The 13,046-nt window shown below is 35.3% G+C and overlaps 1 long non-coding RNA gene across 1 annotated transcript; it reads right to left on the reverse strand.

The window, feature by feature from the left end:
• Positions 1 to 8,774: 8,774 nt before the first annotated feature.
• On the reverse strand, positions 8,775 to 11,778 carry LOC133833855 (uncharacterized). Its single transcript, XR_009893174.1, has 4 exons — positions 11,500 to 11,778; positions 11,285 to 11,346; positions 11,138 to 11,178; positions 8,775 to 9,994 (listed from the first exon to the last, which is right to left on the reverse strand). It is a non-coding gene; the product is annotated as an uncharacterized LOC133833855 (long non-coding RNA).
• Positions 11,779 to 13,046: the final 1,268 nt, after the last annotated feature.

Genomic DNA, 13,046 nt, shown 5'->3' on the forward strand with positions numbered 1-13,046 from the left:
ACAAGAAGCCGGGTATGGAATGGGGTCGGGATTAACATTAAGAACACTGGGTGGAGGCTGCTAGGGCGAGACCTTCCTAGGGTGATGTATCCACCCCCTCAGTGAAAACTACGAACCTAGGGCCTGGTAAAGCACCTGGGTCGGCGTAGGTCGCTATGTGTTTAGCATGTTGGTTGTTTTGCTATATATTGTCGATTGTTATGTTATATGTTATATTTTGGGTTTTCTTGATGAGCTTCGGCTCACGGGTGCTCTACGGTGCATGTAAAGGCAAAGGAAATGTCAACCAACCATGAGTACAGAGATCGTGGAGCGACGGGTACATGTTCGGCCTACCTAGCTGCCACGACCAAGGTTATTTTGGGAAAAGTACTGTAATGAACTGCTTTGTCTCTTAGGTCGACCGTAATTATGTTTTTGAGATGTAATATATTTTCTAAATAGTATTTTGGGATCCCAATTGTATAACTCTTTATGATTTCAATGAATGTCCAAATTTCTTTTATAATTAATGTCATTAAACGAGTTTTCTTTAAATTTAGTCGCTCTTTTAACCTAAAACCTCGAATAGTGAGCTAATGGCACATTTTTAACTCACGTAGTAACGACTCTAAGGAAGTAGAGCGTTACACCGCGGCTCAAGCTGAACAAAGGAGAAGATGTTGGGCTGCTGGGCTATTTGAGTTGCGGTGCATGTTAGGCATGCCGCGGCGCTAGTGCATGCAAAGAAGGGTTTTAGGCTCTAACTTGAGCGGGCTGTGGCTCAAAGGCTTAAGTTTGTGGCTCAAAATAGAAAATTTGGCCAAAACAGGTTTTTATTGATGGGAACTCAAACCTAAGGGCTCTGGATCAATTCTACTACATGGTTTAGTAGGATTCGACATCCCAGAGGCTAGGACTCGGTCCAGAAGCCTTTATTTACTCATTATTTACGAGATTCTATAAATGATTGTGACTATGTTATCGCTAGGGGTTCGGCATCAGGATCGTTCTCGAGGTTCATTCTTATTTTCTTTACACTAGGACCTGAGGTAAGAAAACTGTACCCATTACGCAATGTACATGATTTGGGCTTGGCTCGAATGTTGAATATGATCTTTATTGGGCGTGGGCCCCTGTAAATGTGCATGATTAAGATTATGCTTGTGAATGATTGATTAAGCATGCTGAATGATCTGTATCTGGATATTTATTATGTGATAAATGCATGTTATTATTATATAAATGAGGAAAGCATTGACTTATGAGTCAAAGGTCGACAATAGCATCGACTGCTGGTCGAAAAGCATTGACTTATGCGTCAAGGAAGTCAATAATGCATAGAGCATTGGTCGTATTATTTAGGCCTAATCAGGAGCACATTATACGCTTGTCCAACCCAATGGTCCTAGAAAATTCAGCTCCAGGTACGCTGGGCCAAGTCTAAGGCTGGTTATACAAAGGATAGGGCAATAGACCCCAGGGTGACTTATTAGTCCCATATCTTAGGGCACTTGGCCTCAGTTTGACTTATTAGTCAGTTAATTATGACAACCGGCCCCATATGACACTATAGTCATTTATATGAATGATATGCATGCATCAGTAGGGTTATTACTGCAAGGCATGCTTATATGGATTGGTAACGTATTATTAATTGCTTATGAGCATGTTTGAGTTTTCTTGCTGGGCCTTGGCTCGTGGGTGCTATGTGGTGCAGGTAAGGGGAAAAGGGAAGCTTGACCAGCCATGAGTTGGAGAGCTTAGGTGGCTACGTGTACATATGCAGTCGTTTGACCACCACGGGCAAGGTTTCCAAGAGGAACTAGGGTTAAACTCTATTTTTTCCGCTTAGGTCGGTGGGTTGTAAATTTTGAGTTGTAGTGGCCCTTTAAGAACTGTAACAACTTTGTAAACGTTTATTATAGGATCCCATGTACAGTTTAACGTTTTAATGGAATATCCACTCCCTTTAACCAGAATTTTTACCCTGGACCATTAATCAAATTTAGTTGCACGTTCATGGCCAAATAACTCGTTTAGCGAGTTTAGCACTATTTAAAATACACAGTGTAATAGTCTTGGCTAACCAGGGCGTTACAACTTGGTATCAGAGTGTGCCAAGGTTAACGGCTCCTAAAGACAGGCTGGGCATGTACACTCGCCACTAAAGATAAGCTCGGCTTAGGGTTTGGTAACTATTTATGTAGTTATGTGCTTAATTGCTTAAATAGGATATAAATGCCTTATCTACATGCCTTATTAGGTAGCATGAGATATTCTAATGGGGCCTGACTCTTGATTGTTGCATGATATAAAAGAATGTGCTTATTAGCATCGATATTGCTTGTGAATGCAAAGGAAGCACTCATTAGTGTTGTTGTATGGACATGTAGGTCAGGACACGCTCATTAGCTCTGTCATAGATACATGTATGTCAAAAATGTTTATGAACATTGTTGTATGGTTATGAATGTCAGAACATGCTTATTATCATTGTTAATTGTTATAATGATCAAGAAGTGCTTATTAGCACCAGACTTGGAAATGAATGATTATCTATTTGGTCTTGGACTGTGAGGCTGCAAGAGGTTTAGTTATCACTACCTAATTGGCTGAATTGATTATTGCAGCAAGGTATAAGCTTGGAAGTATGCTTCCAAGGCAGATTGATTCATCAGTTGGCTAGGAAGATCAGGGCCAGAATGACAGACATGGTCAAGATAACGATCAAGGTCAGACCCCTCTGCCAGCTCCTAAGAACTGGCAGCAGGTGCTTGCTGATTTCCAAGCAGGCGATGCATCGCCTGTTAGGGTTTCTTGAAACCCTAGGCATCAGGCGATGCCTCGCCACTTGGGTGGCGACGTATCGCCACCCTCTCTGACTTTGGACACTTCCAAATGTCCTAAAATTCTCTAAATACTACCAAACATTTTGGGTACCCTTAGATATTCTCATGCATCACTTTGGGCCCAAAATTACATTTTATAAGTGCCTACAATTGAAGCTCAAATTTAACATCTTCATTATGTGAATTTTACTAAGTGTTTATACCTTGCATGTATTTTAACACTTATAATTTGTATTTAATCAATCATAAAAATCCCCCACTTGGTTAAACACAAGTCTCATTCTCTAGCTTAAACATGTTTAGTGCATAAAATAAAGTGCCTTTCGGTTTGAACTTTAGCTTAGTGAAAATACCACAAGGTCTTATTGAAATCATTAGTTGCTTAAATCTTCAACCAAGTATTCCATATGATAAAACAGGTGATGCCTCACACACCTCCACCACATCTTTTGTTTTTTCCACTTTCTCGTTTAGCACTATCATGGCCATGTGCTCTTCTCTTCATGAACTTTCGAGGGAGAAACTCCAACTCCCTTGAGAGGTGGCACCACCTCTAAGTCCACATAGGTTAAGTTCTTACAGTATCTTTGCTACCTTTATAGATTCTTGTTACACTCAGCTGAACTTCATCAAAAGCCCTAGGCTTAACCCTAACTCGGTAGCAACGAACACTAATCATTTCGAATGGAACTCATCATAAATTTTACTGTTGAAACTATTCAATTATCAATGACTTATTCTAACCCATTGAACTCTTTCCTTTGATTTGTACAAGTTGAGAGTTAGGTTTTCATCATTGGTGAATCTATTATTCTAGGAGTTTCAATCCCATCCCTTTTGAAGTAGAACTTACTAACCTTCTCACAAGAGGTTTTGTAAATGGATTCGTTAAGTTCTCACTTCTCTTAACATACGAGATCAATATGATTCCACCTTGAATCAATTGTCTCACATATTCATGTCTTAGACTAATGTGTCTAGACTTTCCATTATACACACTATTATATGCTCAAATAAGTGCGGATTGACTATCACAATTTATGAAAATTGTTGATATCATATACGTGGTTAAAGGAATATCCATCATGAGATTCCTAAGCCACTCGGCCTCTTTGCTGGTTGCTGCTAAATCTATAAACTCCACTTCTATGGTTGAGTGTGATATACAAGTTTTCTTCTTGGAGCCCCATGAGATTGCACCTCCTCCAAGAGTAAACACCCAACCGGTGGAGAAGAGTTTATCTCCAACTCCCGATATCCAATTAGCATCGGAATATCCTTCAAGTATCTGTGGAAAATTTGTATAGTGAAGACTATACTCTTTGGTACCGTTAAGATAACCAAGAATTCTCTCGATAGCTTTCTAATGCTTGATACTTGGATTGCTAGTAAACCTACTAAGTTTACTAACCGCATATGCAATATCCACTCTTGTGCAATGACCGGTGTACATTAGTCCTCCTATTGCACTAGCATATTCAAATTGAGCCACCATTCTTCCTTCATTCTTTTCAAACTTCATGTTTGAATCAAATGGTGTATGTGCCTCTATGATTTTTAGATGACTGAATTTGTCGAGCACTTGCTCAACATAGTGGGTATGACTCAACTCAAAACCCCCACTATTCCTTCTAACTTTTATACCTAGAATTGTTTCCACATTTCCAAGGTCTTTCATTTTGAAGTTAGAAGATAGAAACCTCTTCATTTCTATTATTCCTTTCATGTCATTACTCAAAATCAACATATCATCTACATATATACACACAAGTATGACTAAGTCACCACAAGTCTTATATTATATGCACTTGTCTGTATTGTTGTGTCTAAATCCATTAGAAACAATGACTTTACAAAACTTCTCATGCCATTGTTTTGGAGCTTGTTTCAAACCAAATAATAATTTGACAAGTCTACACAATTTATTTTCATTTCCTTGAAAAACAAAACCTTCTGGTTGTTCCATATAGACATCCTCCTCAAGATCCCCATTTAGGACAGCTATTTTGACATCCATTTGGCGAACATAAATGTTGTATGTAGATGATAAGGAAAACAACAACCTTATAGAAGTAGTTCTTGCTACCAGTGCATATGTGTCAAAGTAATCAATTCCCTCTCTCTCTTTGAATCCTTTTGCTACTAGTCTAGCCTGGAAGGTTTGTATGGTGCCATCGGTATGGTATTTCTTTCTAAATACCCATTTCCACCCAATCAGTTTGGACCTCTCTTGAAGGTCAACCAATTCCTAAGTGTGGTTTGACATAATTGAATCCATTTCATCATTAATTTTCTCCTTCCAAAAGGCAGAGTCTTTTGAGGACATTGCTTCTTTGAAGGTTTTGGGATCATCTTCTATTTGAAGTACTACTGGATGTATCCAAGTAACTTCCTCATTATCACCTTCAACAAGGTATAGTGTCTCTATTAGAGAACACTTCTCACTTGATCCCAAATCTTTGAGCATTTGGCTCCATTTAGGGAATTGAGGTTGCTCACCAACTATTCTAGGAGTCTCCTTCTGAGGCTCTCTAGTTTGAGTTGGTTCTAACTTGTTGTCATCACATGACATGTTCTCAAAGAACTCAACCTCTCTAGATTCAATTATTACATTAGACTCCAAGTCTAATAATCTATAAGCTTTGTTATTTTGGGCATAACCCACAAATCCACATCTTATAGCCCTTGGACCCAACTTGGTCCTTTTAGGATAGATGCTCTTGCAATAAGCAAGACACCCCCACACTTTAAGATAACCAATGTTTGGTTTCTTTCCTTTTCATAACTCATATGGAGATATATTATTTTTCTTCTTGGGAATACGATTTAAAATATGACAAGCAGATAGCAAGGCTTCACCCCACAAACTAAAATTCAATTTAGAGTGTAATAGCATAGCATTAATCATCTCAATAAATCTTATTTTTTTTCTTTCCGCTAGACCATTTTGTTGTGGAGTATAAGGGGTTGTACATACATGAATTGTTCCATGTTCTTCACAATACTAGTTAAAAACATTTGAAAAATATTCACCACCTCTATCACTTCTAAGCAATTTAATTTTCCTTTCAAGTTGATTTTCAACTTCCGCATTATACACCTTAAATACATCAAATGCTTCATCTTTATTTTTTTTTAAAATATACATATGTGAACCTAGAGAAATCATCAATGAAAGTAATAAAATATCTACTTCCTCCTCTAGTCAACATTCCAGTAATTTCACATAAATCACTATTTATCAAATCTAACAATTTAGAGTTCCTTTCAACACTAGAAAAATGTTTCTATACCATTTTAGATTTAACACATAATTCACATTTCTCATGCTCAACATTATCACAATCAATTAATCTACATTTAACAGCCCTTTTAATTGTGCTAAATCGTATATGTGCAAGTTTAATATGCCACAAAGTAATATAATTTGAGTCAAGCATATAACAACAAGAAGAAACTTTATTGTTCACATGATCAATAGAAGTACAAAGTTTGAACATGCCATTACAAGCATATCATTTTCCCACAAAAAATTGTCTTTAGATAAAATGAGCTTGCCAGAATCTATCACAACCTTGATTCCCAGTTTGCCAAGTAAATTTCCGCTAACAAGGTTTCTACTCATTTTCGATCATACAAAACATTGGTGAGTAGAACCTTCTTTCGAATGTGAAGAACAAATCAATAGTTCCCTTTCCTTCAACCTTGAACCTTTTCTCATTGCCCATTTGGATCTCATGCCCTTCCTTTGAAGATTCAAAGATCTTGAAAAGAGTTCTATCATAGGTAACATGAATGGTGACACAAGTATCATACCAACACCCTCTCACCTTTCAATGAATGGAATTAACCTCGCTTAGTGTTGCCACTAGCTCCTCTTGGGTTGAATTGACTCTTGCCTCATTGTTTTGGCTCCTCTTAAACCTACAATCTCTAGCAAAGTGGCATTTCATGCCACACACAAAGCAAGGTCCTTTGAAACTTTTGAATTGTCCCTTATTCTTCTTGGGGCCCAAGGGATTTTGACCCACACTACAAGAAAAAACAGTATTCATAACACTTAAAAAGTGCTATCTGGGACTATTGATAGCACTTCTGAAAATGCTAACGTAGCCCATGTTATTAAAAGTCCAGTCTTTTCTATAACATTTTTTGAATGTTATGTTCGGTGTTATCTTAAACTATTCAATAACACATTTTTAGCTGCTATAATATTCAAATAATAACATTTAGATAGAGTTTTTGATTATAAATTTGAAGTTTAATCTTGTATTTTTTTCATAACACTTTTCAACTGTTACATTTGATTATTTTGATAACATTTTTAGTTTGTTATATTATATAAACCATAACGATTTTTTACGCTTATAATATGCTTTTAAATCATAACATATAGTAATAAAATTTTAAATTTTATTTTGATAAGTATACTTATATGGTTTTTTTTTAATTAAAAGATTTTCATTATTGTATTTTGATAAAAAAATTCAAATTAATCATAAAATGTAATTCTCAATAGATTGATAAACCATAAGTATTACATTAAACAATAACTAACTCAAACCATAAATGTGTCTACTTCATGAGATCTTAGATCTAACTTAAGTTTGAAAGCATAACATAATAAAGTTTTATAATCTTGAACAATTTTTACTTCAAAAATGAAAAATAGAAACAAAACTTTATAGTAATTTTCCTAAACAAGAAAAGTTTTTAGTCATTGAAGATGAGAGAAATACAACATCCATAAAGTTGACCATTACAAAAACAACAATAACAACAACATGATACCAGCCTGCCATCATTTAATTTGGAAAGGCTGAATATACATGCCATTCTCAACATAGAACAAACACTTGTGCAACATTTTCTCAGTAAATTCCGGGGATGACCCTGTACCGAACCTTCTCGCAGTACGATTTCCAGTATTTTCCATACCTACAATAACAATCACATGTCAAGATTTTATGCCTTTATCTGTATGAAAATGCACAAACCATTATTCATTTCGTCTACTTATTTAGAATCAAATTGCCGGTAGAATAGATTTGCAGCTTCTAACTCAAATCTAGAATCAAATTGCCAATATACAGCTTTTACAAGCTAATAATAATATTACTGGTGTATACCAAGGGGAGTTAGCTCAAATGGGAAGACATGTGGTTTGCTTCCATAAGGTCTAAAGTTTGAATCCCACCAAGGTATCTACATAGCCATTGCTATAGTTTCCTACTCTCTAGTAATGCAGAAAAGTGTTCACATTTTGAAAAGGTTGAAAAACATTTTGGAACTGTTCCTGAACGAAAGCAGTAATGTTACATTTTATTGACCAAATAAACTTAGAATAGATAAATTCAGCACTACAAGAACATTTGTTTAATAATTATTTGGTCTCTTCTAATCATAGTGAAAAATTAGGTAGTAGAAACAATTTATCTGCTAAAATTAAGGCCAAGAATTTGCAACGTCATGGTAGCCAATCCAAGTAATTGGGATCAAATACAGCAATAGATGGAAAAGGTTAAAGGGGAAGTAACTATAATCTTCGAATGGTAACGAAAGTAAGAGACTTTAATGATGATGACTTCATAAAAGACGAGATATCTTATTTCTATCTCACTTAATTCATAACTATAAGTTATGCTTAGTATGCATTCAAAAAAATAATAAGACATTTAGAACAAATAATAGCAAAATTATAAATAATTAATAAACACATAAAAACTAAAATGCACTTTAGAACAAATAATAGCAAAATTATAAATAATTAATAAACAAATAAAGAGGGAAAATTACTGAACAACAACACAAGCTTCAAAGAGAAACTAATTATTCTATTAGCACTTGAAATCTTCCCTTCTTTTTCTTTTGATTAAATTTTACTTGCTGCAACAAAATTCCTAAAAAGAAGTCCTTTATATATATAATTTATACAAACATAAAACAAGGAAACATGGTGAAAACTACAAAAAAATGACAAGTAACAGACCATAAACTTCCCATAACAACACCCCTATAAAACATAAGAGAGAATAAAGCTGACAACAAATAGAACAACATCAGAGCAGAAACAGAACTAAGAAAACTTAAGAAAAAATAGGCTCCATAGAGAAGACAGGACAGAAATGGCAAAATAGACCAATGATAGTCACTAAGGAGGGACAAGTCTAAGCAAAGATAGTACTTAATGATTTACAACACATCAGCCATCTCACTCTCTAACTGACTCACAAAGTCTAAGCAACAATTTATTATAGAAAAGAAAAACAAAATCGAAACAATTGAAGCTATGAGTTATTAGTCAATAAGCTCTAGAAACCATCAAAATGAAAAAGCAGAAGTATAGATCAATCAAGTATATATGATACAATATAATCAGGAAAAACAGTAAAGTGAAAATAGAGCATATACAATACAGTAAGAAATTATAGCATAAATATGAGTGTTTTTCCTATCTACTCATTAGACCTATGAAAAACAATATGATAAGCTAAGCTGGAGTTATTCTTCGCTAGCTGCTCCCTATAGACCTTAAACCAATAGACTGTTGTTGCTAGAAACATAGTTAGATCCTAGCATAGGACTTTTAAATTAAGAAATGAACACTGTAATCCTTGCAGTTGGATTACAGTCAAGTTTGAAATTCACAATCTGCAAGGAACATGAATTGAAAAGCTTCAAATATGCGGGGAGTAACTAACGTGCATAAAAAATTCAAGTACGAACATATAATATGTAAAAATGAATGTAAAGTACTTAATTTCTCATGCATGTTATGGCAATCGATAGTAATTGACACAAAACCAGAGCCGTGATTATAATACAATACAACTTCCAAATGTATAATAAATTTACAATAATAAACTTAGGCAATAAAATATAAAACTAAAAAAATACTATCAAAAGTACAAAAGCTACAAGAGAAGGATGTATTATCACAATAGCTTCAAATATATACAATCTCACATAAAACCTTAAGCACATAAAACAACCAAATTGGACATAACTTAAATCAAGATCAAATAATAGAGCTCCATAATATATACAAGAATGTAAAAAATTTCTTATACCTATAAGCAAAGGGGAAACAACATTTGCCAAGTCCATCTTCACACCGTTTAGAGCCCCAAGTATATGTATCCTAGCAATTATTCTCATTAGTCCTACAAAAGTAAAGTAGTAAAAGCTCTGTTAATATTTATATTGATAACCCTGTCGTCATCAAGTTTCTTTTAACTCAATCCTCCAACCAATTTAAACTAATCAATTACATAACATACATGCCAAATGAACAGAGAGAGTAAAACACACAACACACCTGGTCTAAACTATTGATGAAGGTGTGGGCATAGGCTAACTCTGATGCAGCCATAATCTCTGTCTCTGATGCACCTTCTTTCCCAAATGCAATGTTGGCACGAATAGTGTCGTTGAACAAAGCCGGCTCTTGGCTCACCAGCCCCATCTGTTGCCTTAACCATTTCAGATTTAGCCTTCCAAGTTCAACTCCATCAAGAGTTATGTCTCCTGAATCAGGATCATAAAATCTTTGTAATAAAGCTATCACCGTTGATTTTCCGCACCCGCTTTCGCCAACCAATGCAACTGTCTGAAATGCAACACAAATTTTAGATATATAGTTTACAACTCAACATACTAGTTCTCTTTGTATTATTACATTGTATTAAAAGTATCACATACATGTATTTACCTTGTTAGAGTGGATAGTTAGACTGAGGTCTCTTAAAATTTATATATTTGGCCTCGATGGATACTTAAAACTCACATGCCTCAGTTGAATCTCACCATTCACATTGTCTATTGTCTCTCCAGATTCATTGCTGGAATCAATTTTTGAGGCTCGGTCCAATATAGCGAATATCGAAGCTGCAATCTTCTTGGCTTTGCTAGAATCAGGAGCAAATGAACTATACTGAGAAATACCAGCAGCTGACATTGTCAAAGCAAAAAACACCTACAAAAGCATAATATATCATTGTTTTTATTTCAACATTTCTCAACTTTAATATTTCAACATTCAAACCATGGATATAGAACCCATATAATTAACAATATAAGCAGTCAAAATCGCTAAAAAGGCATGATCTTAAGATAATCAATATAAAACAGACCAGAACTTTCACCAATTTCACAGAAATGATTCTAGCCTAAGATATTTCATCTTCTACAAGATAAAAATATAAACAAGAAAAATGAAGAAAAAAATGAAAATAACACAGTTTATGCAAATCTAGCATTGAATCTAGAAATACTAGTCATAGATCTTAAGCTTTAGAAATAAGTACCTGCAACTACATTAATGTTAAGTCAGTTGTCTCCACCATCTCTACAATTTACAGAATATAACAAATAGTATTAAGCTCAGAAAGCAGACATATACAAAGCAGACATAAAAATAATAAGCTCAGAAAACTCAGAAAGCAGATATATACCTTCACATCTGACTTTCACATAGACACGGAAACAAGTTGAATCTACAAACCCCAAATCGTATCTGATTTTGGGATGTAGAATTTGGATTAGACTACTAAAGTATTGTAACACCTTGTAAATAATTAAAAAATAATGTAAAAACTTGCAAAACAACCAATTTCCCCAAGAATTTTCTTGAGAAACAAAGGGAAATACAGAGATGGAAGATTGAGACCTGATGGAAGATGGACCAGTCGAGTCATGTCGTAGACCCACCGCCGTAAGCACCGTCGTACCCACGAGCGAGCCACGCCATAGACCCACGAATCGAGCCTCCTTGTCATACGACCCAAGCCGCGGGCCCCCATCACCTTGTTACACACCTGCAACAAACAGAGAGAAGGAAAGAAGGATTGAACGAGAGTAGCTAAGAGAGAAAGATAGAACGAGAGAGAGTTACTGAGTGTGAGAGAGGAGGCGTAAAGGGTTATTAGGATTCAACCTTAGAGATTAGGGTAAGGGTTTTTTCTTTCATTTGGCGCCTAAGTCTATAAGTCTGTTGCCGCCTAATATTTCATTTTAGCTGTCTTTTTAGCGCCTAAGTCTATTAGCACGGGACAATAGCACTTTTAAAAATATGCTATATTTTAATGTAATATATGGGCATAATTGTTGTAGTGCCATGCCCTTGTTCTTACCAATTCCTTTGTCCTTGTTAGGAGGGTTAGCAACCACATTGGCCTTCTCCATTGGACTTCTCTTCATTTATATCTCTAGAGCGAGATTCCTCTTCAATTCTCAAGTGTTTGAGAATTTCCTCCAAAGAAATCTATTTATTTATATGGAGAATTTTCTTTCTATAGCCTCTCCAAGGAGGTAACTTGGTTATAATGGCACCAACAAGAAATTGTTTCGGCAATACAATCTTAAGAGTAGACAATTTATTCACAAAAATTTGTAGCTCTTGAATTTGAGGGAGAAGGGGTTTATCATCGTGAACATTTAAATTCCATATATTGAGTAATAAGGAATTTCTTAGTACCTTCTTCTTTTGCTTTGTAGTTCTTTTTCAAGGCCTCGCAAATCTCCTTGACTATCTTGGTGTTGGTGTAGAGATCATAGAGCCTATCTGAGAGGGCATTGATGATGTGACCCCTACATATCAATTCATCTTTTTCGCGCTTCTTCCTTTCTTTGACAACTTCTTGAGTATCATCTTCCTTGGGCTTTTTTAAGGCTTTTAGGTATTTATCCAAGACATAAAACACTTTCAAAGTGGTGAACAAGAATCTAATCTTGTCTTGCCAATGAACAATGTTAGTCCCATCAAACCTATCCAATCTAACAAAGTCTTGAGTAATGAATTTCAATGCCGAAAGAGAGTTAGATTCTTCCAAGGTATGATATCTCATATTATAGAGTATTAGAATGTTGGGGGAGAGTGAGATAACACCACGTCAAAAAATAGAATCTACATAAAAAATGGATTGATAGAGACTTAAAAAATATTGAGAAAGAACTTGCAAAACCAAGTAGATCAATGGTATTCTTCAACTTTGATGAAGCTTCAAAAACCCTAGGCAAAACCACCACTTTGAACAAATCCTTTGAGCAAACCAAAAACACAAAATCCAAAGCTTATACACGTTGCAAAATTTTGTCCTAATACTCTATTTCCCAGCCACCATGGATGCTTGAGGCCTTCTCTTGAGAAAATGAGGATTGAGATTGAACAAGCCTTCTACTTTCAAAATCAAGCAATTTCTGTGAAGTGCTCTTGGA

This window comes from Humulus lupulus, chromosome 5 (genome assembly GCF_963169125.1).
Source record: "Humulus lupulus chromosome 5, drHumLupu1.1, whole genome shotgun sequence".
NCBI classification, from domain to species: Eukaryota; Viridiplantae; Streptophyta; class Magnoliopsida; order Rosales; family Cannabaceae; genus Humulus; species Humulus lupulus.